Source organism: Trachypithecus francoisi, unplaced genomic scaffold (genome assembly GCF_009764315.1).
Source record: "Trachypithecus francoisi isolate TF-2019V2 unplaced genomic scaffold, Tfra_2.0 Lachesis_group11, whole genome shotgun sequence".
Classification (NCBI taxonomy): Eukaryota; Metazoa; Chordata; class Mammalia; order Primates; family Cercopithecidae; genus Trachypithecus; species Trachypithecus francoisi.
This window is the reverse complement of record NW_022681456.1, coordinates 1,709,979-1,732,911: the sequence shown is the minus strand read 5'-3', so window position 1 is coordinate 1,732,911 and position 22,933 is coordinate 1,709,979. Positions and strand designations below refer to the sequence as shown.

Sequence of the window (22,933 nt, the reverse complement as noted above, 5' to 3'; positions counted from 1 at the left end):
GGGACAGCTTCTCTAGTAACAAATGGCCCTGAAATCCCAGCAGCAGAACAAAACCTCAGCTCTTTCTCACTCACATCCCATGAGCACAGTGGGCCGGGACTCAGCTTGGCTCCTCATGGTTACTGGGGGCCCTGATGACCAAGGCTGCGCTCCTCATGCCCACACTCAAGAGAGCATGTGGCCCCTTAGGGCAGCAGGAAATATGCAGCTGGAGGGGCCTGGGGGGCTTTTCTCCACCTCAGCCAAGTGTCACCAGGTCCCTCCTGCCCTCAGCCCATTGGCCAGCACCAGTCACATGACTCTGCACATCAGCAGGGGGGTGGGACATATGTGGATAGAGGGAAGGTCAGGCGGGCGCCACACCTCCACCCATCCTCCTGTTCAAACCACACAGAGGAGTCCTAGAGGGTCTTTAATTTATGATCCTGTTTCTGAGATGAACACAAAGACCTCTTGGACACCAGAGCCAGAGGACAGAGTGTGTTTGAGCAGCCTTGTGATCGAGATTGTTTTTCGTGCCTTTGATTTAATTTGCACAGCACCCACCCAGGGGGCAAATGCACCCACGAAAGCTCCTGCTGAATCCACTGAAAATGGAGAACCCACACCCCAGGGGAAGCTCAGAGCCTGCTTCATGGCTGGCAGCCAAATGCACACGGAGCCTCTGGTCAGTGTTACAAGGAAGGTTTTCACTTCACAGCAAACTCTCTTCTCTGGACTTGAGAAACAACCACAGTGATGGCTCGTGGTGGATCTTAGCACCGTGAGGCCCAGGAAAGGGGAAGCTTCCAAAACCAGGGAGCAGGGGAGCAGGTGGAGGCGCAACATCCGCACCTGCTGCAGAGCAAAGGGCCGCACATCCCAGGGGCGGAATGCGGGGCTTCCTTTCCAGGTGACTGCAGTTTGGCTGCGGTGGCTCAGATCTCAGCGGGGCTGGCTTGGGGTTCTGAGGGTCCGATGGGTGTCAGCTGACCTAGCGCCACTCAGATGAACAGCGCCCGCAGCTGCAGTGGGGCCAGCTCTCTCCCGCACCGCGTGTCCTCCCTGACCCCGGAGGCAGCTGGGCAGGTCCTCCTGTGCTGATGGCAGAGACATAGGGAATGAGCCTCAGGGAGGAGTTCCCTGGAGCCCGGGCAGCGCCTGTCCACCGACGTTTCACTAGACAAAGTAGGTGACATGGCCAGGCCCAGGGCTGAGGATTGGAGCAGGATATTCCACACCTGGAGGATGGAGCCAGGAAGAGAAAGAACATTGCAGGAAAATCATCTCATCTCCCCCAGAACACAGCAGGGTGTGGGCCTGGGGCTGCCAGGGCCATGGGCCACCCCTCCCAGCACTCACAGCCACACACCTGCCTGTGTCCTCTGCTGGACCTGAAAGGCTCCACTCCCGCAGCCCCAGCAGGGAGCATACCCGATGATGCCTGTGTGCCTGGACCCGCTGCTGCCAAGACCTCCCAAGGCGACCACAACACGTGCCCAGCATTTGTGTCCATTCCTTGCCCCATGCTGCAGGGCCTGCCTCCTGGGGGCATCCGAGCCTCCGAGTCCCATGCTGCTCACAACGCTGAGAACGCTCCTGATCAGGAACAGACCCCACCCGCACGCCCGGTGCTTCACCAGCTCAATCAGGCCATCACCTGACGATGGCTTCCGGGTGTGCCCTGCCTTCTGAACATAAAAGCTGTTAAAATCCCATCGCCCATTGTGAGCAAACGCCACGTGCATGGCTGCTCAGGAGGAGTCTGTAGGGAGAGAATCTTTCTCTTTAATCTTCCGGTAAGAGGCCTATTTTCCCCACTGCAGTCGTGAGACACCCATAAGCAGTGATGCGGTGTTCCTGATGAGCTGTGAATTATCTCGTGTCTAAAAAGCGCCTCAGCCCACAGCAGCCTGCTGCCTTCAGAGGATGCCCTAGAGAACGGTCTCCCCAGCTGCTGGCAGGAGTCCTGTTCCAGTGTGGTGAGGAGCCAGGAATGGTCTCCCCAGCTGCTGGCAGGAGTCCTGTTCCAGTGTGGTGAGGAGCCAGGAACAGTCTCCCCAGCTGCTGGCAGGAGTCCTGTTCCAGTGCAGTGAGGAGCCAGGGACGTGGACACGGGAAGCCTGAGGGATTCTGCACTGTCCCTATCCTTTCTGCTGGCCAGAGCCACTCCCAGGCTCAAGCCCGAAGCCAAGGGCAGAGGATGGGGGCTCCGCAGGAGGGGTGAAGCCCTGGGGCCACGAGCTGGGTCTATCGCAGCCCCCACAGAGGGTTATTTACAGGGGGGCGAGAGAGGAGCTGAGATGTTCCCGAGGGGTCCCTGGGGAGGAACAGGCCTTGCAAGGTGACTCCAAGTCAACCTCTTAGGAGGACACCATCTCGCAGGATCCCGGAGGCAGCCACACGTTTCTGAACAGGGCCAGATGGAAAGTAGAAAGTATGAGGGGTAGATGAGACTAGAACTGTTTTCAAAGATACAGAAAAAGGAGGGATTAACTCCAGGACCCTCTCCCTATTAGAATTCCTGAAGGAAACGCATAAAGAAGATAATTTGCTGAGAAGTAGTTTGAAATACAGTAAGTTACGGTGAGAAAGAAAATGATGTATGTGGTACAATATTAAATAATTATTAAATAATAATATCGACAGAGGAAATAAAACCAAACCCAGCTAGAAGACTGCATGTTAACAGCCTGTCAGCCAGAGGGCAATAGTTGAAATTAATAATCATAATTCAGAAAGGAGGCAGAGATGGCTATTAATGAAAGTGTAATGAACTAAATGCACTTGTCAAAAGGTAAGCAATAAGAGATGCAGAATGTCCATCCTAAAAACCAGTAGGGGAAGGAAAAGAATGAAAAAAATTCTGAGGAAGACAAGTCCATGCTATGCTATATTGTCTTAGAAAACACATCTCCGGCCGGGCGCGGTGGCTCAAGCCTGTAATCCCAGCACTTTGGGAGGCCGAGACGGGCGGATCACGAGGTCAGGAGATCGAGACCATCCTGGCTAACATGGTGAAACCCCGTCTCTACTAAAAATACAAAAAACTAGCCGGGCGAGGTGGCGGGCGCCTGTAGTCCCAGCTACTCGGGAGGCTGAGGCAGGAGAATGGCGTGAACCTGGGAGGCGGAGCTTGCAGTGAGCCGAGATTGCGCCACTGCACTCCAGTCTGGGCGACAGAGCGAGACTCTGCCTCAAAAAAAAAAAAAAAAAAAAAAAAGAAAACACATCTCCATGTTTCTGTATGTGTTTAACATCTCTCTGGAGGTTCACAAAAGACAGGGTTGTCCATGGAGGGAACATGGAGCTTCCTATCTAAGTGGTAGTTGTTAGAGAAAGAGGACATTCATTTAAAATCACAGCATAGTCTTCCTGGTGAAAATTAATTTTAAAACCCATCATTTAAGAGAATGGAAAAGTGTGGCTGTAAACTGGAGGAGAACTAAAGGACATGCCAGGAGAGAATGTGGGCTTAGGGAGGAGTTCCCTTGAGACGGGCACTCCTGGGCACATCCCGAGGAGATGGGACACTGCCAGGACAGAGGAGGAGGAGTCGGGAGAGGAGACAGTGGTGCAGGGGAGGCAGGACGGGGCCAGCGGTGCTGCCAGGGCCTGCTCCTGCTCTCCCAGAGCTCCTGCTGTGCCTGTGGTCACACTTCTCCATACCTCCCTGAAGCCAGATGGCCTGGGCTCTAGATAGGCGAAGGCCCCTGAGTGGTGTAGCCACGCCAAGACATGCTTTAGGAAGGAACCTGCCCAAGCATTAAAGGGAAATGAGGTCACGGTGAACTTTGTCACCTCTGGGCTTGAACAGAGGAGAGCATCTGTCCTGGGATGGAGGACGTGGGTGGAGCGGGACCACGGAGCGTGGCACCTGCAGGAACACTCTGCCGAACATTCTGGCCATCAGTACACATCTGGGGCCAGCTCTCCCCACCTGCTATTTGATCCAGGGCAGAAACTAATCACACCCAAGCCCAGAGGCTGTGAAAATATCACAGAGGCTCCGAGGAAATTGATCGAAACCAGACGCATTTCCACAGTTCAGTAGGGTGAGCTTGTCACTGCTCCTGACCTGCTCCTGGGGCCTCCTGGGCGCTTCAGGCCGGAGTAAGGAGCACGTGCGGTTCTGGAGGCTCTGGAGGGGGAAGGAGCGACCCAGAGCCCAGGGAAGCAGGAGCAGCGTGAACAGTGACTTGGGGGTTATTTGTTGGGTGCCCTGCAGACTTGGCTCTGTGGGGAAACAAGCGCCAGAGATCCCCAGGTCCTGGTCCATGGCAAACGCGCACTGTGTGCGTAAGTGGGAATCGGCTGGGACGTGCTAGGCTGCCCTGCGGTAACAAACATCCCCGATCCCAGCTGCTCACGAAGGGAAAGGCTCGCCCCCGCTCACGCTCCTCCTCCATTGTCCCTTGGCTGGGCGTCTCCCCCTCGCCATCTGCACTTCATGCTGCTCAGAGGGAAGAAGAATGTGACGAATAACTCATGAAGTACTAAAGCTTCTGCCCAGAAGCAACGCCCCTCACTTCCTCTCCTGTTTTATGGACAAAGGTGGTCACACGGCCCGGCCTGATGTCAGTGGTGGGGAAGGTCCTCTGACCATGGAGGGGCTGTGAGTGTCTATGAGCAGCTGTGCTGTGGGCTGTGCCAAGCGTTGTCTCTTCCCTCTCCCTGGTGAGCGCAGGCCAGCGCCTCCCTGGTGAGCTGTCCCTTCCTGCTCTTAGTCCTGTCTTTTGGAAAAGGCTCCAGAAGGCCTCAGACAAGACCACGTGACTTCCCCAAGCCTAAGTCAATCAGGGCATTTATTCCACCAGCCACTGTGATTGGCTCAGGGATGGACACGTGACCCAATCCGACCCAGTGGGATCCAATGAGATGATTGCAGGGAATGCTGGGGCCTAGGCCGGTGACTTCCCAGTGGACTTGAAGCTAGGACAATGTGAGGTCTGGAGCTGCTGCGGCTATTTTGCATTGATGAAGGAGGAGCCTGTCAGAGAAAGGAGTCAACGTGAAAGAACCTAGGAGACAGTGGTGTGGGGAGAGAGGCATCGGGCCCTGATAGCGCCACGGAGCCTGAATCCAGTCTTGCAGGAGCCAGCTCTAGCCCTGGACTATGCAGGAGCTTGAATCCAAAATCCTCTCATTAAAGTTGGCTTTTCTGTCACTGGTATCCCAATGAGTTCCAGCTGCTCAGAGCACGTAGGGCCCTGTCTGGCCTTCCTCACGACACAAGACAGGGACGGGGAAGGGTCCTCTGACACAGGGTGACCTCCTCCCAGGCTGGGGCCATGGACTAGCATGAGAGTTCAGGGCTCAACCCTGGATTCTGATGGCCTGGGGTGAAGTCCGGCCTCTCCTCTCGCTCACTGTGCAATGTCCACCTCACTTTATCTATGTTCAATTCAGGAACAGAACAGAACACACCTCACAGGGCTGCTGTGAAAATGCAGGGGATTAGACAAGCAAATTCCTGGTGCCTGTAAGGGGTCAAGTAATGTCAGCCGGGCTGTCCCTATGTCCCCAATACCCAGCCCAGTGCCTGGAGTGGGAGGGCCTCAGGACATGTGTGACAAGGGTGTGGGATGAGATCACATATGGGCTGTAAACCCTCAGTGAGGAAGAGGATCCCAGAGGACAAGGGAGCAAGGGTCCCCTGGTGTAGGTCAGGGGCTGATATCAAGGAACAGTGAGATAAAGATGGAAAGAGGGAGGTGGGGAACAAAGGATTGTCCCACTGACCAGCCATGAGGACAGGTGGGAGGGGCTGGCCAGAGTCATAGGTGAGGAGTCCCTATCACGAAGCATGTGTACAAGGACCACGGTGGCATGATATGGCATGATGTGTTATGACATATTACCTAGTCGGGGAAGCTCATTGTGAAATATCATGGACTGCCTTCTCCCCTATTTGGTGAAAAAATTATTTGCATATCAATTCATTAAATTAAGACTGGAAGGAGAGCTATCAAAATACTACTAGTGAAAATGAGTGACCAGACTTTTTCTTCTCTTATTTTAGGCAAAAAGTTATCTAGTTTTAATTTCACCCTATCTGAACATATTCCCTTTGTAAATCTCTGAATAGTGCATATATATTTTTAAAAAGAGGGCTGGGCATCAGGGCTCACACCTGTAATCCCAACAGTTTTTGAGGCCAAAGCAGGATGATCTCTTGAGTCCAGGAGTTTGAGTCCAGCCTGGGCAACACAGAGAGACCTCGTCTCCAATAAAAATCAAAAACATTAGCCAGGCATGGTAGCGTCTGTAGTCCCAGCTACGTGGGAGGCTGAGGGGGAAGGACTGCTCCAGCCCAAAGGGTCAAGGCTGCAGGGTGCTAGGATGGAGCCACTGCATTCCAGCCTGGGTGACAGAGTGAAACCCTATCTCAATAAAAAAAAAAATTTTTAATAAAATAAATAAAATTTAAAAACAAGTGAATCAACACACAATGAAAAATTATTCACTTTCTCAAAGAAATCAATGACATATAGAAAAGATATTTGGGAGGCCGAGACGGGTGGATCACCTGAGGTCAGGAGTTCGAGACCAGGCTTGCCAACATGGTGAAACCCTGTCTCTACTAAAAATACAAAAATTAGCCAGATGTGGTGGCAGGCGCCTGTAATCCCAGCTACTTGGGAGGCTGAAGCGGGAGAATCGCTTGAACTGGGAGGCGGAGGTTGCAGTGAGCTGGAACCACATCACTGCACTCCAGCCTGGGTGACAGAGTGAGACTCCATCTCAAAAAAGTAAAAATAAAAAAGTAAAAAAAAAAGTCATTTAGTAAAAGAAAGGAAGGGGTGACTGTGATGATGATGATGATGACGATGACAACGGTAATGGTGGTGGTTGTGGTGATGGTAATGGTGGTGATGATAGTAATGGTGGTGATGGTAATGGTGGTGGTGATGGTAACGGTGGTGGTGATCGTAATGGTGGTGACGGTAATGGTGGTGACGGTAGTGGTGTTGGTGATGGTAGTGGTGGTGGTAGTGGTAATGGTGATGATGGTAATGGTGGTGGCAGTAATGGTGGTGGTGATGACGGTAGTAGTGGTGGTGGTGGTAATGGTGATGATGGTAATGGTGATGATGGTAATGGTGGTGGCGGTAATGGTGGTGGTGGTAATGGTGGTGGTGATGGTAATGGTGGTGATGGTAATGGTGGTGGTGGTGATGGTAATGGTGGTGGTGGTGATGGTAATGGTGATGGTACTGGTGGTGGTGACGGTGGTGGTGGTGGTGACAGTGGTGGTGGTGACGGTAATGGTGGTGGTGATGGTAATGGTGGTGGTGACGGTAATGGTGGTGATGGTAATGGTGGTGGTGATGGTAGTGGTGGTGGTGATGGTAATGGTGGTGGTGATGGTAACGGTGGTGGTTGTAACGGTGGTGGTGGTGGTAATGGTGGTGGTGGTGGTAATGGTGGTGATGGTAATGGTGGTGATGGTAATGGTGGTGATGACAATGGTGCTGGTGACGATAATGGTGGTGACGGTAATGGTGGTGGTGACAGTAATGGTGGTGGTGATGGTAATGGTAATGATGGTAATGGTGGTGATGGTAACCGTGGTGGTGATGGTAACGGCGGTGGTGATGGTAATAGTAGTGGTGATGGTAGTTGTGGTGGTGATGGTAATGGTGATGATGGTAATGGTGGTGGTGATGGTAATGGTGGTGATGGTAATGGTGGTGGTGATGGTAATGGTGATGGTAATGGTGATGATGGTAATGGTGGTGGTGATGGTAATGGTGGTGATGGTAATGGTGGTGATGATGATAATGGTGGTAGTGATGGTAGTGGTGGTGGTGATGGTAATGGTGGTGATGGTAATGGTGGTGGTGATGGTAATGGTGATAGTAATGGTGGTGGTGACAGTAATGGTGGTGGTGATGGTAACGGCAGTGATGGTAATGGTGGTGATGATAATGGTGACGGTAATGGTGGTAGTGATGGTAATAGTGGTAAAGGTAATAGTGGTGGTGATGGTAATGGTGATGGTAATGGTGGTGGTGATAGTAATAGTGGTGGTGATGGTAATAGTGGTGGTGATGGTAATGGTGATGGTAATGGTGGTAGTGATGGTAATAGTGGTGAAGGTAATGGTGGTGGTGATGGTAATGGTGGTGGTGATGGTAATGGTGGTGGTGATAGTAATAGTGGTGGTGATGGTAATGGTGGTGGTGATGGTAATAGTGGTGGTGATGGTAATGGTGATGGTAATGGTGGTAGTGATGGTAATAGTGGTGATGGTAATGGTGGTAGTGATGGTAATAGTGGTGATGGTAATGGTGGTAGTGATGGTAATAGTGGTGAAGGTAATGGTGGTGGTGATGGTAATGGTGGTGATGGTAATGGTGGTGGTGATAGTAATAGTGGTGGTAATGGTAATGGTGGTGGTGATGGTAATGGTGGTGGTGATGGTAATGGTGGTGGTGATGGTGGTAGTGATGGTAATAGTGGTGATGGTAATGGTGGTGGTGATAGTAATAGTGGTGGTGATGGTAATAGTGGTGGTAATGGTAATGGTGGTGGTGATAGTAATGGTGATGGTAATGGTGGTGGTGATGGTAATAGTGGTGGTGATGGTAATAGTGGTGGTAATGGTAATGGTGGTGGTGATAGTAATGGTGATGGTAATGGTGGTGATGGTAATGGTGGTGATGGTAATGGTGGTGGTGATGGTAATGGTGGTGGTGATGGTAATAGTGGTGGTAATGGTAATGGTGGTGGTGATGGTAATGGTGGTGATGATAGTAGTGGTGGTGGTGATGGTAATGGTGGTGATGGTAATGGTGGTGGTGATGGTAATGGTGGTGATGGTAATGGTGGTGGTAATGGTAATGGTGGTGGTGATGGTAATGGTGGTGATGATAGTAGTGGTGGTGGTGATGGTAATGGTGGTGATGATGGTAATGGTGATAGTGATGATGATGGTGATGTTAACAGTGATGAAGGAGATCTTGATGATGACAAAGATAATGATAATGATGATGGTAAGTGATATAATGATGATGAAGAGAATGACAATATAACAGTGGCCATGACAATGACAATGGTGGGGATGATGGTGGTAATGAGGATGATGATGATAATGGTAATATTGGGGAATAACTAGGAGGTCAGAATAAAATGCTTGAACTCCTCCCCCTTTGCCTTCCAGACCTCCATCCTCAACTCTATTCCTATCTATATCCTTTCATTTCCCTGAGGCAACAAAACACGGGGCATGGGCTCGGGACGCATGTCCCATCCATGAACTCAGGCAACCTGCTTGCAAGCTAGAACCAATGTTGTACTGAGGCCTTATATGGCTGTGGAAAGAGGCACAGGCTCTGGTTAAATCAGACTTGGGTATGGCTGCAGGCCCCACTATCAGGAGCTGAGCCTAGCTCCCGCCTCTGTAGAATGGGGATAAGATAATCATCATACCTTGCCACAGGATTACCTTAAATACACATCAGAGGATGCACAAAACACAGAGTCAGCATCTGACGCGCGCACACACACACACACACACCCCAGAGAAATAAATCGTGCCCACATGGCCTTCCCTCTCCTCTGCCTGTAGTTCTTCCATCATGAATGTCAGTAGGAAGCCATTGCAGATCCTGGAGCAGGGGCTGTGCGTGCTGCATCTTGTACATGTATCCCCTTCTCCCCTGCCCTATAGAAAAGCACCCTTGACTTTCACCCTCCCAGGACAGGGCAACAGCGCCCACTGCCTGCACGACCAGGATCTGAGGAACTGACCACCCTCTGAGGATAGCTCCTCCCTTCTGAAGCCAGGGATACATCCCCATTAACCACAGGGAGGGTGTTCTCTGCTATAGGCAGGGAGGGGACTGTTTATAGACTGAGAGCTCCTGCTAGTTTATGTCATCAATAAAATGCTGCAATTACACAAAGCTATAATAAAGAAGCTCTTGGCCGGGCGCAGTGGCTCAAGCCTGTAATCCCAGCACTTTGGGAGGCCGAGACGGGCGGATCACGAGGTCAGGAGATCGAGACCATCCTGGCTAACACAGTGAAACCCCGTCTCTACTAAAAAATACAAAAAACTAGCCGGGCGTGGTGGTGGGCACCTGTAGTCCCAGCTGCTTGGGAGGCTGAGGCAGGAGAATGGCGTGAACCCGGGAGGCGGAGCTTGCAGTGAGCTGAGATCCGGCCACTGCACTCCAGCCTGGGCGACAGAGCGAGACTCCGTCTCAAAAAAAAAAAAAAAAAAAAAAAAAAAAAAAAAAAAAAGAAGCTCTTAACCTTATTGTGTTGGAAAATGTTTCCAGCGATCTACTGAGGAGATGCGATAAAATCATATACTCTGTGCCACTCATGTGACAAACATCACACTAGATAAGAGACATTCTGCCTTCAGGGAAATGGACACTATTTTATTTCTATTTTAAAAATAATTTTAATTAACAGAGATGCATGAACACATGCCTAGTCCACCATCTTGGGAAACTAATTTGCAGTTGCACACCCGTGTAAGAACATTTTCTCCTCTAAAGCTAACCTGTAACTCCTCCAATCTAACCACACCTCACAAAACCCCTGTAACCTGTGGCCTCTGTGGCGAACCTCTGCCACCCTGTGCAGTGTTCTTACAAACACACTGATGCATGCACAGAAGCATATGGCGCATCTGACAACACAACCAAGAACTATCTGCTGACATTTTTCCACCCAACAAGGCCTCACTGGCGATGCTCTGGCTGTGATATTGGGCTGCAGTTTTGCCAGAAGTTACTACTGGGGAAACTGGGTAAAAGTTGCAAAAGGTCCTGTATTACTTCTTACAACAGCACATGAATCTACAATTTTCTCAAAATCAAAGTTTGAATTGAATATATGTAATCTTTCATTGTTTACACACATGTATTTGACTTGCCTGAAATGTATGCTTGGTTCATTGGGCCTGTGAGTCATGCACAATCAAAACCCTGCATTCCCCTGGCCACTTATAGGAACACAGATGGATGTGTGACCCAGACCAGACCTTTGGGAGACAAGGAAACTAAAATTTGAAACTCAGAGGAGGTTTTGAAGGACTGGAGAAATCAAGCACCTCCCCTTCCAGCAGGGTTCCTGGGAGGCTGAGACGCAAGCCTCACGATCCCTAGAAGATATTTTGACACCACAGTGAGGGATTCTGTCTGAGGATGCAGCTAATACAGAGGAAGCACAGTAAGAGGCAACAAGAGAGAATTCTGGAGATCTCCTGGATTCAGCCATGCCTGAAGATAAACTATCCCTGGGTGGTTATTTGCATCAACAAACAATGGTGTTTAAGCCAATTCTAGAGATTTCTGCCACTTAGAACTGAAAATAAATTCTCATTATACTGTTGCAGCTCCATCACCAACATGAAGTAGAGCCAAGAAGGGCAAAGAGACAGCCTTCAGAGACCTAAGCTGATTTAGATCCAGCCATGCCTGAAGCTGACCTATCTATGGATGGTTATATGTCAAAAAACTTTCCTTCTTACTCAAGCCAGTTTGAGTTGAGATTTCTGCCACCTACAATGGAAAAAGTCCTGATTACCCTGCTGTATCACAGTGGTTAACACACAGTCAGCATCAGTGAATACTTGGTGAATAATTGATACATAAAGAATGAAAGCGAATGTGGTCGTGACCACCCCAGGATGCACTCTTTCTAAGCACCCGCAAGGGGACAGACAAGGGCTCTGGAATGTCCCAGCAGATCCCATCTGCAGGTGGGAGGCTTAGGAATGGTGACTTCCAGAGGTCACACATAAGCAGGGACTTCACAGAGGAGCTGAGTTTACAGTGGGGACTCCAGACAAGCAGGCAGCAAGAGCAAAGGCACTGGGGCTGGTGTAGAGGACAGAAGGAAGTCTGGGTACCAGGGCAGAGGGTGTGTGAGGATGAGAGGAGGATGAAATGGGCTGGGGTAGAGACCTGAGTATCCTGTTGAGGGGCACCTCTGCACCAGGCTCCAACCAAGGAAAGGGGGGTCACTGCAGGTGCTTCAGCCAGGAAGAGACAATACAGGGATCTGCATGGAAAGCTGAGAAGGCAAACAAGGGCCTGTGAGGCAAAGATCAGTGACAACCTGTCATTGACCCTGGGGTAGAGGAGCCAAGAGAGAGGATTCAGTCTTCAGCTCAGGGGCCACAGAGGGGACTGGCGCCATGGTGGAGACATGGGCACTGTAGATGCGGCCCAGGCAGTGGGGGACACCCTGGGTCCTCTTGCCCCCACCCTCCACCAGAGCCCCCAACCGCTAATCCAGGCAGACACCAGCCCAGTCAGAGCCTGGGAAATGTAGCCCAGGGGGGTGAGCCCAGAGACTCATGGGAAGGGGGATGAAGGGGCCTGAGGACAAGCAGGCCCAGGGCAGCCCCCATGTCCCTCCAGACCAACCCTGAGTCCCAGAGACTTCCAGAAGCCCCTCATGGTGCTGCTCTGAAAACCTTACTCTTCAGGAATGAGACAGTCGGCCCTTAGAGAAGCATCATTCCTCATCAGAGCAACAGGAAATGTAGGTTAAATAACCAAAACTCAATCTCTTTTAGTGTAGACATAAATAATGAGATTTCGTAGAATTCTAATTTCAAGTGCAATATATTACACAATTACTATCCCTCCAGTGCAATTTTATTCCTCTGAAAAGGATTCATGGATAGATTTGGCCTGGGTATAAATCTGTGTTTACAGTTGGATCATGGGCACAGGCTGATGTCCCCTGTCTCTGTGCCCAGTCCCCTGATGCTGCACAAATGGCACGTATCACATTGTGCCAACCTGGGTCTCAGCAGGTAGCCTGAGATGCCCTGTGGAGGGCAAAAGTGCCCCCAGCAAACACACTGCCCATGGTCCTGCACTGGGCTCTAGCAGCCCCAGCTGAAAAGCCATTAGCATTTGATCCACATTGATCTGTGACCCTCGGCAAGTGGGCCAAGTGACCCTCCCGGACAGAGGCTGGAAGCCTGCATTTCATCTGGCCTGGAGCCGTGACACTTATTACAGGACCCATTCTCCAGAACCCCAAGGTCACGGGCTTGTGGATGTTCAATTTCACTTTCAAGGTCTAGTGGTGAGTGAGGGACCAAAGTCAGGCAGGCTCAGCTCCCTCCTGCAGATCCAGGGAAACAAGAAAGGAGATGTTCTGGGGTGAAGTCACCCCAGCCCTGCTTGTGTCTTTGTGGTCCTGCACGCCTGTGTAGATGGTAGTTTCTGGGTTTGTGTGTGTGCATGTGTGTCTCAGTTTCACCTGCAGGTGTGTGTGTCTGGGTCTTTTCACAGGTTTTGCGTGTTTGTCTGGTCAGAGATGTGTTTTCTCTGGATATGCGCTGGCCTCCTGTCTCGCCCCTCTGCAGTCCAGCAGCAGGATGGATAAAGGATGAACCCGATCATCTCACTCCCTAGTCACATCCCTCCCATGGCTTCTGTACCATCTGGTTCTTTGCTGTAACCACAGCTGCATTAAGCAGGAGGAGCTCATTACAGATCACGCTTCTCCAACTCCCATGACACACAAATACCCAGGGGTCTTCATAAAATGCAGGCCCCGACTCAGAAGGTCTGGGCTGGGGTATGAGATGGTGCATTTCCAATGAGACCCAGGGGAAGCGGATTCCTTGGGGCCAGTGTGGACATCAGGAAGGTCTCAACGCTTCATGCGGGCAAAGACTCCATGGCTACAAATGCCCGGCCCACACCAGGGGCTGCTCCAAGGAAGGCCACTCAACCTGACCCCACAGCTCGCCCTGCTGGCCCCAGGAGGGGACATCAACCTTCTTCTTTCCCACTCCCACTGAGTCCACCGGCCCCGCCAGCCCCCATGCCCACACAGGGATCCACCCAGCTGCCATCTTCCTCCAGTTCTTTTCCGAGGCAAAGGCTCATGGGAGGTTTCTGATTGGTTGAGCCTGAATCACATGACCAGGCTCAGGTCACATGAGGGACCTGGCTGCAAGCAATCCTGGGAAATGGAGTCTGGTTTCCCCCTTGGAACTGTGAGAGACATCATGAGGGATGTGTGCCCATAGGAAGGGCGCTCACAAGGACCATCAGAGGCCACAAAACGCCCATGGCAGCTTCACCCAAACCCTGAACTCAGAAAAGATGGGCCTGAACTCGGCCCATCCCCATGGGCTTGGTCTAGAATATTCTCCCCCCACATCTCTACCCAGGCCTCAGCCCGAATGTCACCTCCTCAGAGAGCTTTCCTGAGCATTCCAGTCATTTCAGAACACGATACCCAAATCCAAGGCTGCAGCACTGAGAAAACTGCCCAGAAGGTTCCCCAATGCCCTACCCCCTTTCAACACAAAACTAAAATGACTTTCCTGGGCCAGCCCAGCGAGACACCATGATGCCAGTGGATCTGGCCCATGGATGCTCCCAGGCATCTCCCAAACAGAGGCAGGGTCCTCCCAGAAGAAGTGTTCTGGAGATGAAGCTGAGTCTGTGCTGCTGTGTCCACGTGCGCGGCTCCTTCAGAGGTCTGGTTTCTTTGCCAGTGCCCTTCTCCGCTGGCGTGGTCAGTGTTCTTGGCCCCAGCATTTAACAAGAATCCACTGTCCATGCATGACACTTTTAAAGGGTCTTCCCCTCAACCAACACAAATGCTGTTGGCAATGCAGGTGCCCAGGGTGGGAAGGAAGCCTTGGGATTGGGGTCTGTGGGGTCTGTCTGCCTGCCTGATTGCCTGAAGCAGGGTGACGGAAATACTCTTCTGTATTTGAACAGCAAATCATCTCCCCATGCTCAAAGAAATAAGTCCAGTAATTCAGGGAAGGAAGGAAGATAGAGGCCAGTGGTGCTGGGTGTGCTGGGGCTCTCAGCTGCTGCCTGTTGTGGGAGGGGCTGTGGAGAACACAGTGAGTCCATCCCCACAGCCACTCTCAGGAACAGCTGAACAACCATCTGACATCTCCTGCATGAACTGGAGACCTCTAGCTGGTGTGTCTCCAGGAACGGCACTGGCTCTGGCAGGATGTATCCAGGGGCCTGGAGCCCCTCTGTGTGCAAAGAATGGATCACACTTGAAGAGCATGGACAGTGGGTAGAAGAGATGCCTGCTGGGACTGAGCCACAGGAAAAACTGGCGTGGTGCTGGATGCTAAGGGACTGCTGGGGGCTCCCCTCATCTGTCCATGCACTCACTCCCTTACTAGGTTTGGGTAAAGTGAGCCACGGCTCAGTAATGTGGAGGATGGAATGGATGGGGTTGGGGAAAGAGAAGGGAGTGGACAGAGGAGGAAGTTCCAGCATCACCCAGGTGAGTGGAAAGTAAGTCTGGAGGCAGCTAGGAGCCATGAAGATGGAAGCTAGAGATGGGGAGGGGGAAGATGAGGGCAGAGCTGTTGGTGATATGGGAGTGGGGCGCTGGGCAGGGAAGGGCATGGTCCCTTTAAATGATATGGAAGTGGGGAAGTGCTGGGTAGAGAAGGGCATGGTCCCTGGCCCCACGGAAGTAGGTGAGGACAGGCATTTCCTGCCCAAATGTTGCATTTCCCAAGACCACCCTGGCCTGCCATGCCCCCATCCTGTGCCTACAAAAACCCAAGACCCTAGCAAGGCAGACACACAAGTGGCTGGACGTTGAGAGGAACACATCAGCGGAGAAACACAGGAGTGGCTGGACGTCGAGAGGAACGCACTGACAGGCACCGGCAAGCCGCAGGCCACCCACCGGCAGAAGGATGTGAAGTTTGGCTGGGGCAGTTGGAGGACAGCCCAGACCCCAAGCGGCCCAACTCCAGGCCCAGTCTCCCTTCTGGCTCCCCCATCTGCTGAGAGCTACTTCCACTCAATAAAACCTTGCACTCATTCTCCAAGACCACGTGTGATCTGAGTCTTCTGGTACACCCAGCAAGAACCCTGGGATACAGAAAGCCCTCTGTCCTTGCGATAAGGCCGGGGTCTAACTGAGCTGACTGACACAAGCCACCTACAGACAGCTAAACTAAAAGAGCACGCTGGAACACACACCCTCTGCAGCTTCAGCTGTAAACATTCTCCCCTAGACACTGCCGTGGGGTTGGAGCCCTGCAGCCTGCCCGTCTGTATGCTCCCCTAGAGGTTCACGCAGCAGGGTGCTGAAGAAGCGAGCCACTCCCCCACTGCACACCTGCGAGGGGGACAAGGGAACCTTTCCCGTCTTACTGGGATGATGGAGGAGTCAGAGGTCACCCAGTGTTGAGCTTAACGGAACTAAAGGTCAAAGCATAAAGGACAGACGAATCTCAGTTCTAAAAGTAAGACTCTTTTTCCTGCCTATGAGCTTCATATCAGAATAGACATCTCTTTAGTTGGTTAACTGAATAAAGCTGGGCAAAGTGGCAAATCCTGAGAAAAAAATAAGATCTATACTTGTTTGTTGTTTTTTTTTTCTGAGATGGAGTCTCACTCTGTCGCCCAGGCTGGAGTGCAGTGGCCGGATCTCAGCTCACTGCAAGCTCCACCTCCCGGGTTCACGCCATTCTCCTGCCTCAGCCTCCCGAGTAGCTGGGACTACAGGCGCCCGCCACCTTGCTCGGCTAGTTTTTTGCATTTTTTAGTAGAGACGGGGTTTCACCGTGTTAGCCAGGATGGTCTCCATCTCCTGACCTCATGATCCGCCCGTCTCGGCCTCCCAAAGTGCTGGGATTACAGGCTTGAGCCACCGCGCCCGGCCAAGATCTACACTTCTTTAAAATATTTTCACACAATGCATGGAAATGTACAATTGTTTGTCAATGTTCTCAGTGTGGGTTTCGTAACTGAGGTCTACTCACTTTCTCTTCCATCAACCACAGCCACAGTATGATACTCAGGAAACAAGAGTTTTAGGGGTTTTTGTTCATGTTTTTAAACAAAGCAACTAAACTGATAATTCCACTACAAAATCCTCCAATAATTATACCTAGTTCTCTACGGTTGCTTCAGCTACACTTAAGACAAAAGAATTTTTTTTAGTGTGTCTATTAAGTAAACCTACTGCTTTCAATTTAGTTTTCATAGAAATAACCCTATTTTGCCCTCTTATCTCATTGACTTATGATGCTTTATTGAAGCACCTACATTCAGTAACACACACAACCGGCATAAGCAAGTTAGGAATTAGACACGCTGACTTCTGGCCAACCAGCACCTTCCCTGGCAGGAACAGACGTGGCTGGGAATGGAGAGGGACTGACCCCATACATGGTCGCATGCCCTGGGCTGTAGTCAGCATGTGCAGAGGGAACAGAAAGTCAATGTGGGGGGGTTGCTCTGTGAATATCGACCAAGGAATCTTCCACTAAGTTATTATTATACGGTACACAGTGGAATCCTGCCACACTCATGTGATTACTAAGTCCAAATATATATACCCAAAAACAGAGAGAGAGAGAGAGAGAGAATGAATGTAATTTGAACTGTTCAGCTAATTCAAGTCAAGAAGCCCAGCCCCCAAATGGAGAGGAGCTGTCCCTCATCTGTCTCTCCAGGGGGTGAACATCTCACCATTCAGAAACTGATCTTGATGTTTAAAATTAAGTTTTTCATTCAAAATAGCCCTATGAAAAGGAAGCTACTTCATCTGATACTGGACAGAAAACAAAAGCAAAACAATGCAATCTGCTCTAATGCCAGGCAAATGGTGCTGTTCAAAGGCCCTGAGTGTAAACCTAATCCCTGAGTGATGTAAACCTAATCCGAGTGATGTAAACCTGATCCCTGGCTCAACTGCAGTGTCCGTATTTTTAAAACCTCCGCATATTGTGCGTCACCATGCCACTGTGCCACATTCTGGGTGTTAAGGACCCAACTCGGAGTGGGACAGACTTGTGTGGGAATCCTGGCTCTCTCCTTTGCTGGATGTGTGGCCTTTGTCAACTGTACACCCTCTCTGCGCCTCGGTTTCCTCAAGTAAAATGTGGATGATAATAGCACGTACCTCACTAGGTGAAGATTAGATGAGATAATCCATCTAAGGCCTTTAGCACAAGGCCTGCCACACAGTAGGTGCACAATAAATGCTGTGGTTATTCACTTCAAGTTCACAAGATGGACTCTGCATAAAGGATGCAGAAATGATTATTTAATTTGTCATGCCTTGTTCCAAGGCTTTTGTGAATAAAGCACTGCATTTGAAGGCTTTGTCAAATACTTTCTCATCTTTCTCATTACTAGGACCCTGGATGCAAATATTTCTTCCTGTTGAATGTACATTTTTCTTCCTCTCCTGGCTGCATTAACCTGTCTTTCTTATCAGTTCAGTCCTAACGCTTCAACCTAGACTTTAGAAGAATAACAGCAACAGGAAGTATCATTGCATTTTTCCCTTCAGATTAAAATTGATTTTTTGATGTTATACAATCTTGCCTTTCACACATGCCTATGGGTCATTAACATTTACTCAGAACATCTGTTTCATTTCTAGACCCCATTTCCTCTGCCTACCAACTGGAAGAAAAATCTCCTGAGTTTTCCATCAACCCCCTTTAGGTGATTTTTGATTTATCCCTGAGTGAGAGCTAAAATTGCTCAGCCTTCCCCAGTATTCCCTCAAGCTCTACGTCAGCCAATAGCAGCTTTCTCTCCCTCCTCTTTGCCTTCTCTTTCTCACACTTGCTTACACAAAGCAAACTTAACCCCAAGTGCGAGGGGACATCTCTCTAGGATCTGTCTTAGCCCAGGTTGCTATAAGAAAAGATCGCCAGGCGCGGTGGCTCAAGCCTGTAATCCCAGCACTTTGGGAGGCCGAGACGGGCAGATCACGAGGTCAGGAGATCGTAGACCATACTGGCTAACACGGTGAAACCCCGTCTCTACTAAAAACTACAAAAAAAACTAGCCGGGTGACGTGGCGGCGCCTGTAGTCCCAGCTACCCGGGAGGCTGAGGCAGGAGAATGGCGTGAACCCAGGAGATGGAGCTTGCAGTGAGCTGAGATCTGGCCACAGCACTCCAGCCTGGGTGACAGAGCGAGACTCCGTCTCAAAAAAAAAAAAAAAAAAAGAAAAGATCACAGACTGGGTGGATAAGCAACAGCAATGTATTCCTCGCAGTTCTGGAGGCCAGAAGTCTGAGATCAGGGTGCCAGCAGGGTGAGGGCTCTACCAGGTTGCAGAGAGCAGACTTCTCACCATTCCCTTGCATGGTGGAAACTTGCTGGGGCCTCTTTTATAAGGGCACTAACCCGGCTCATGAGGATTCCACCTGCACAACCTCATCACTCCCCAAAAGGCCCCACCTCCTGGTGGTGGTTAGGATTTTAACTTATGAATTTAAAGAGACACAAACATTCCGTCCACTGCAGAACCTAGTTTATAACACTGGGGCAAAGTCAAAATAAAATACCCCCCTCCTGGTATTCAGATGGTGCCGACTTCATCCTGCCACCATCCCATTGTCTCTGCTCCCCAAGTCTCTGACATGTGAGTTGGTTTACAGGACTTGATCTCCCCACTGATGCTCACACCCAGCATCTAAGGGAGGGCCTGGCCCACAGTCCACACTCAGGAAAGATCAGGTGAAAGAATGAATGTCAGAGAAGTGGAGGACGGGCCCAGGTTCCCAGAACCATTCCGTCATGTCCTTGTCACAGACATAGACTTGTACACAGGCTCCAAATCATCATAAGAACTCAATGTGGGCTCCTTCCAGGAAGTCGTCACCTGCCACAGGTCACAGACAATGTTCCAGGATCCACACCAGAGCTGGTAGAGCTGGTGATCACCAGGGAAGCTGAGAGAAATTGCCCAACTACTCTATAAATAATGGTGTGTGATTCAGACCTGCCAACGAAAAAAACAAGACCCCCTCCCTGAGAACCTTTCAAAAGTATCAGATCACAGCAAGCAAAGCACAGTTTCTTAAAACCAATCTTTCGATGTATCATTTCACAGTCAGGACATAAAAAGCACAAACACGACATTCTCGATAGAAAAGAAAAACATTTCAGCAGATCACACACTTTCCAACCTGTTCCTTTGCCCCAGCATTTCTAGGAAGCCGTTCTGCTGATCCTCTGCCAAGTCTGCTAAGCAAATGGCAGCGTCAGTACTCTGCTAAGTGGGTAATTAGCTCTCAGGATTCCACTTCACGGTGGTGGTTATTCGGGGCTGACTCACCCTGTTCTACCTTTCAGGATACTGGTGAACACTGCCGACGTTCTCTCCTGGGCAGATGGATGCATCCTTCTCACCACATCTGTTTCTATTCTCCATCCTAAGGTCAACTCTCCCCACCCAATACCTTGCACATATACCCCTGGCCTCAGGTGGAGCAGCATTCCAGTCTCTGCAAGCTGAAGGGCAGCTTTCCTTTACTTCCAGAACCATAACCACCTGTATTACATTCCCACTGCTGCCCTAACAAGTCACCACAAACTTAGTGGCTTACACAACACAAATCTATTTTCTTGCAGTTCTGTAAGTCAGAAGTCTGATGTGGACCTCACTGGACTAACATCAAGGTATCCACAGGCTGTGTTCCTTTCTGGATCCCCTAGGGGAAGATCATTTGCTGGTGAACTCAGGTTGCTGGCAGAATTCCCTTGATGGTTATTGAACTGAGATCCCTGTTTCCTCGTTGGCTGGCTGGCTCAGGGCCTTCCCAACTTCAAGGGGCCGTGTGTATGCCTTGGCACCCTCCTCTACCTACCGGGCCAGCAATAGGGTAAGGCTCTCAATCTCCCTTGCTTCTGGCTCATCTCTCTGGCCCAGCTGGGGAAGTTATCCTATTTTAGGGACTCACATGATGACATGGGGCTCACCTGGACACTGGGCTCACCTGACAACCCAGGATGCTCTCCCGATCTCAGGGTCCAAACCCCTCATCGCAAAGCCCTTTATCCTCTGTGAGGTGACATAATCACAGTTGCAGAGATTAGGGTCTGGGCATATTTGGGGCCATTGTTCTGCCAAACACACCATGATGGACTTGAATCAAGGGTTGCTCAGAGCAGCAGCTGGGTGAGCTCACCTAAGGACAGCGCAAAGCCAGGGTGAGAAGGGGGCTGTAGACTGAGCCCCAGGCTCTTCACCTTCCCACGCCTGCCTACCGACTGTGCTAATTTCACCACTGACACATTCCATTAGGGAAAGAATTGCAGTATTTTAATTGTCTATTAATCAGAATACCTTTGATAATTCCCAGGCATGGTCAAAAGTAAAGTTGAAGAAATCCATTTACCAGTTAGAAGCACACACTGTGCTAACTCCCAAAGCACTGAAATAAATTTAACTAAACTCTGCAACGGATTCACCATCAGTGCAAACCAAGCATGAAAATTTAATTCTTAAGAGGAACCTTTTAATAAAGTCATGTGTGACTGAAAATGAGGTGGCTAATGAAATTATTTTGGGGACAGTGTCTGAACATTTCACACACAAATCCTGCTCATTGGAAGTTATTTCAATATTCCACTGCCAACAGATGATAGAGAGATTTTCTAATGCTGTAAGGCAGGAATGAAAAGACCCACAGAAGACATCTGCAGTTTGGGGCGACTGAACTGACGGAATATTCAGAGCCCATCGTCCTGGGGCTGCCAAGGAAGAATTTAGATAATGTGACTCTCGAGATTTTACTGGTATTTTCCCAATTCTGGAATGTTTTCCTTTTATAAAATCCACGCGTCTACAGCAGTGCTGCCTTCATGTTCAGGCCAAAAACTGTAGACTTCATCCATTACCTCCCTCATCATCTCACACCCCACGTCTAATCTCCTGTAGGTCCTACAAGGTCTGCCTCTAATATATATCATCTTAGTTTTTGCCCTCCAGGAACAAGCAGGCCTGGGACAAAGATTCAGGACTAGCAGTGTATTTGGTAGGTGACCCCAGGAAATACTGGTAAGAGAAGGGAGAATGGGGCAGGATGAGGGGGCAGTTAGTAAATAATTTGTTTTCAAGTGTTACCTCTGGGGCAACCAGAGCTTTATCCCACTGGGAAATCTGAGAATCCAGACAGGACACATGCCTCAGAGTTATCCTCCTCCCAAGGATGAGGGAATTGGGGTACTGATACACCAGTTCCCATCAGTCATCAGTGGGAGGCTATTCCCGGAGGGTGTCAAATGCCCGCACTCTCTGTTTGTCATGCAAGTGAGGACGTGGTTGGAGGAAGGTTTGGAGAGTAATGGGCTATGTTCACGACCTTGATTGTGATGATGGTTTCATGGGTGTGTGCATGTGTCAAACCTTATCAAGCTTTATCAAACTTAATGTGCAGATTATTACATATCAATTACCCTTAATAAATGTGGTTTTGAAAAAACCCCAAGGACTTCTCATAGGAATCAGAATAGAAACCTAAACTCCTTACTTCAGGCTGCTGCTCCTCATAGGACCTGGCCCCATGTACATTGCTTTCCACATCTCTAATGAAAGTTTCTCTTCTCTCCACACTCCAGCCCAGGTCCCACCTTAGCTTGTTTGTTCTTGCCATTTGCTCTTCCTGTAATACCTTTCCCCAACACCTCAGCTTGACTGAACTCCCAGAAAGCTCCCCTTGACCATTCTTTCTAAATTAGCATGCATGTACACACACACACATAAAAACACAAACACCTCCACACACCTCCACACTTACGGATACACACATACCCCTATAAATTCACATACACACACACACACCTACTTACAAGTCCACCCACACAAACTGCATTTATGTTTGCATATAAACACACATCTACACACTTACACACACATGCACAGACACACTCCCTACTGCTACCCTGCAACACTGTCCTCAGAACACACATCACCACCTGCAATCATTGTGTCCATGATTCTGTTACTTGCTTATTGTCAGCCTCTGCCCCCATAACATTAACTCCATAAGGGCAGGAACCGTGTCTAACCTGTTCAGTGTCTCATCCCCACTTTCCAGAACATTCCCTAGCACGTGGTAGGTGCTCAATGAAGATCTGTTGGGTGATAAATGAGGCTTCAACAAGGTCCAGGAGGGTACCAGTGACCTCACACCCTGGGGATGAATGGGATG

At 50.1% G+C, this 22,933-nt stretch overlaps 1 long non-coding RNA gene across 1 annotated transcript in view; it reads right to left on the bottom strand.

The window, feature by feature from the left end:
- The window catches only part of LOC117090938, a 35,630-nt gene extending 15,514 nt beyond the window's left edge, over nt 1–20,116 (bottom strand). The window contains exon 1 of the long non-coding RNA XR_004440155.1: nt 20,056–20,116. This is a non-coding gene — a long non-coding RNA (uncharacterized LOC117090938). The remainder of the gene's footprint in view (nt 1–20,055) is intronic.
- Between the last annotated feature and the right edge of the window lie 2,817 nt (nt 20,117–22,933).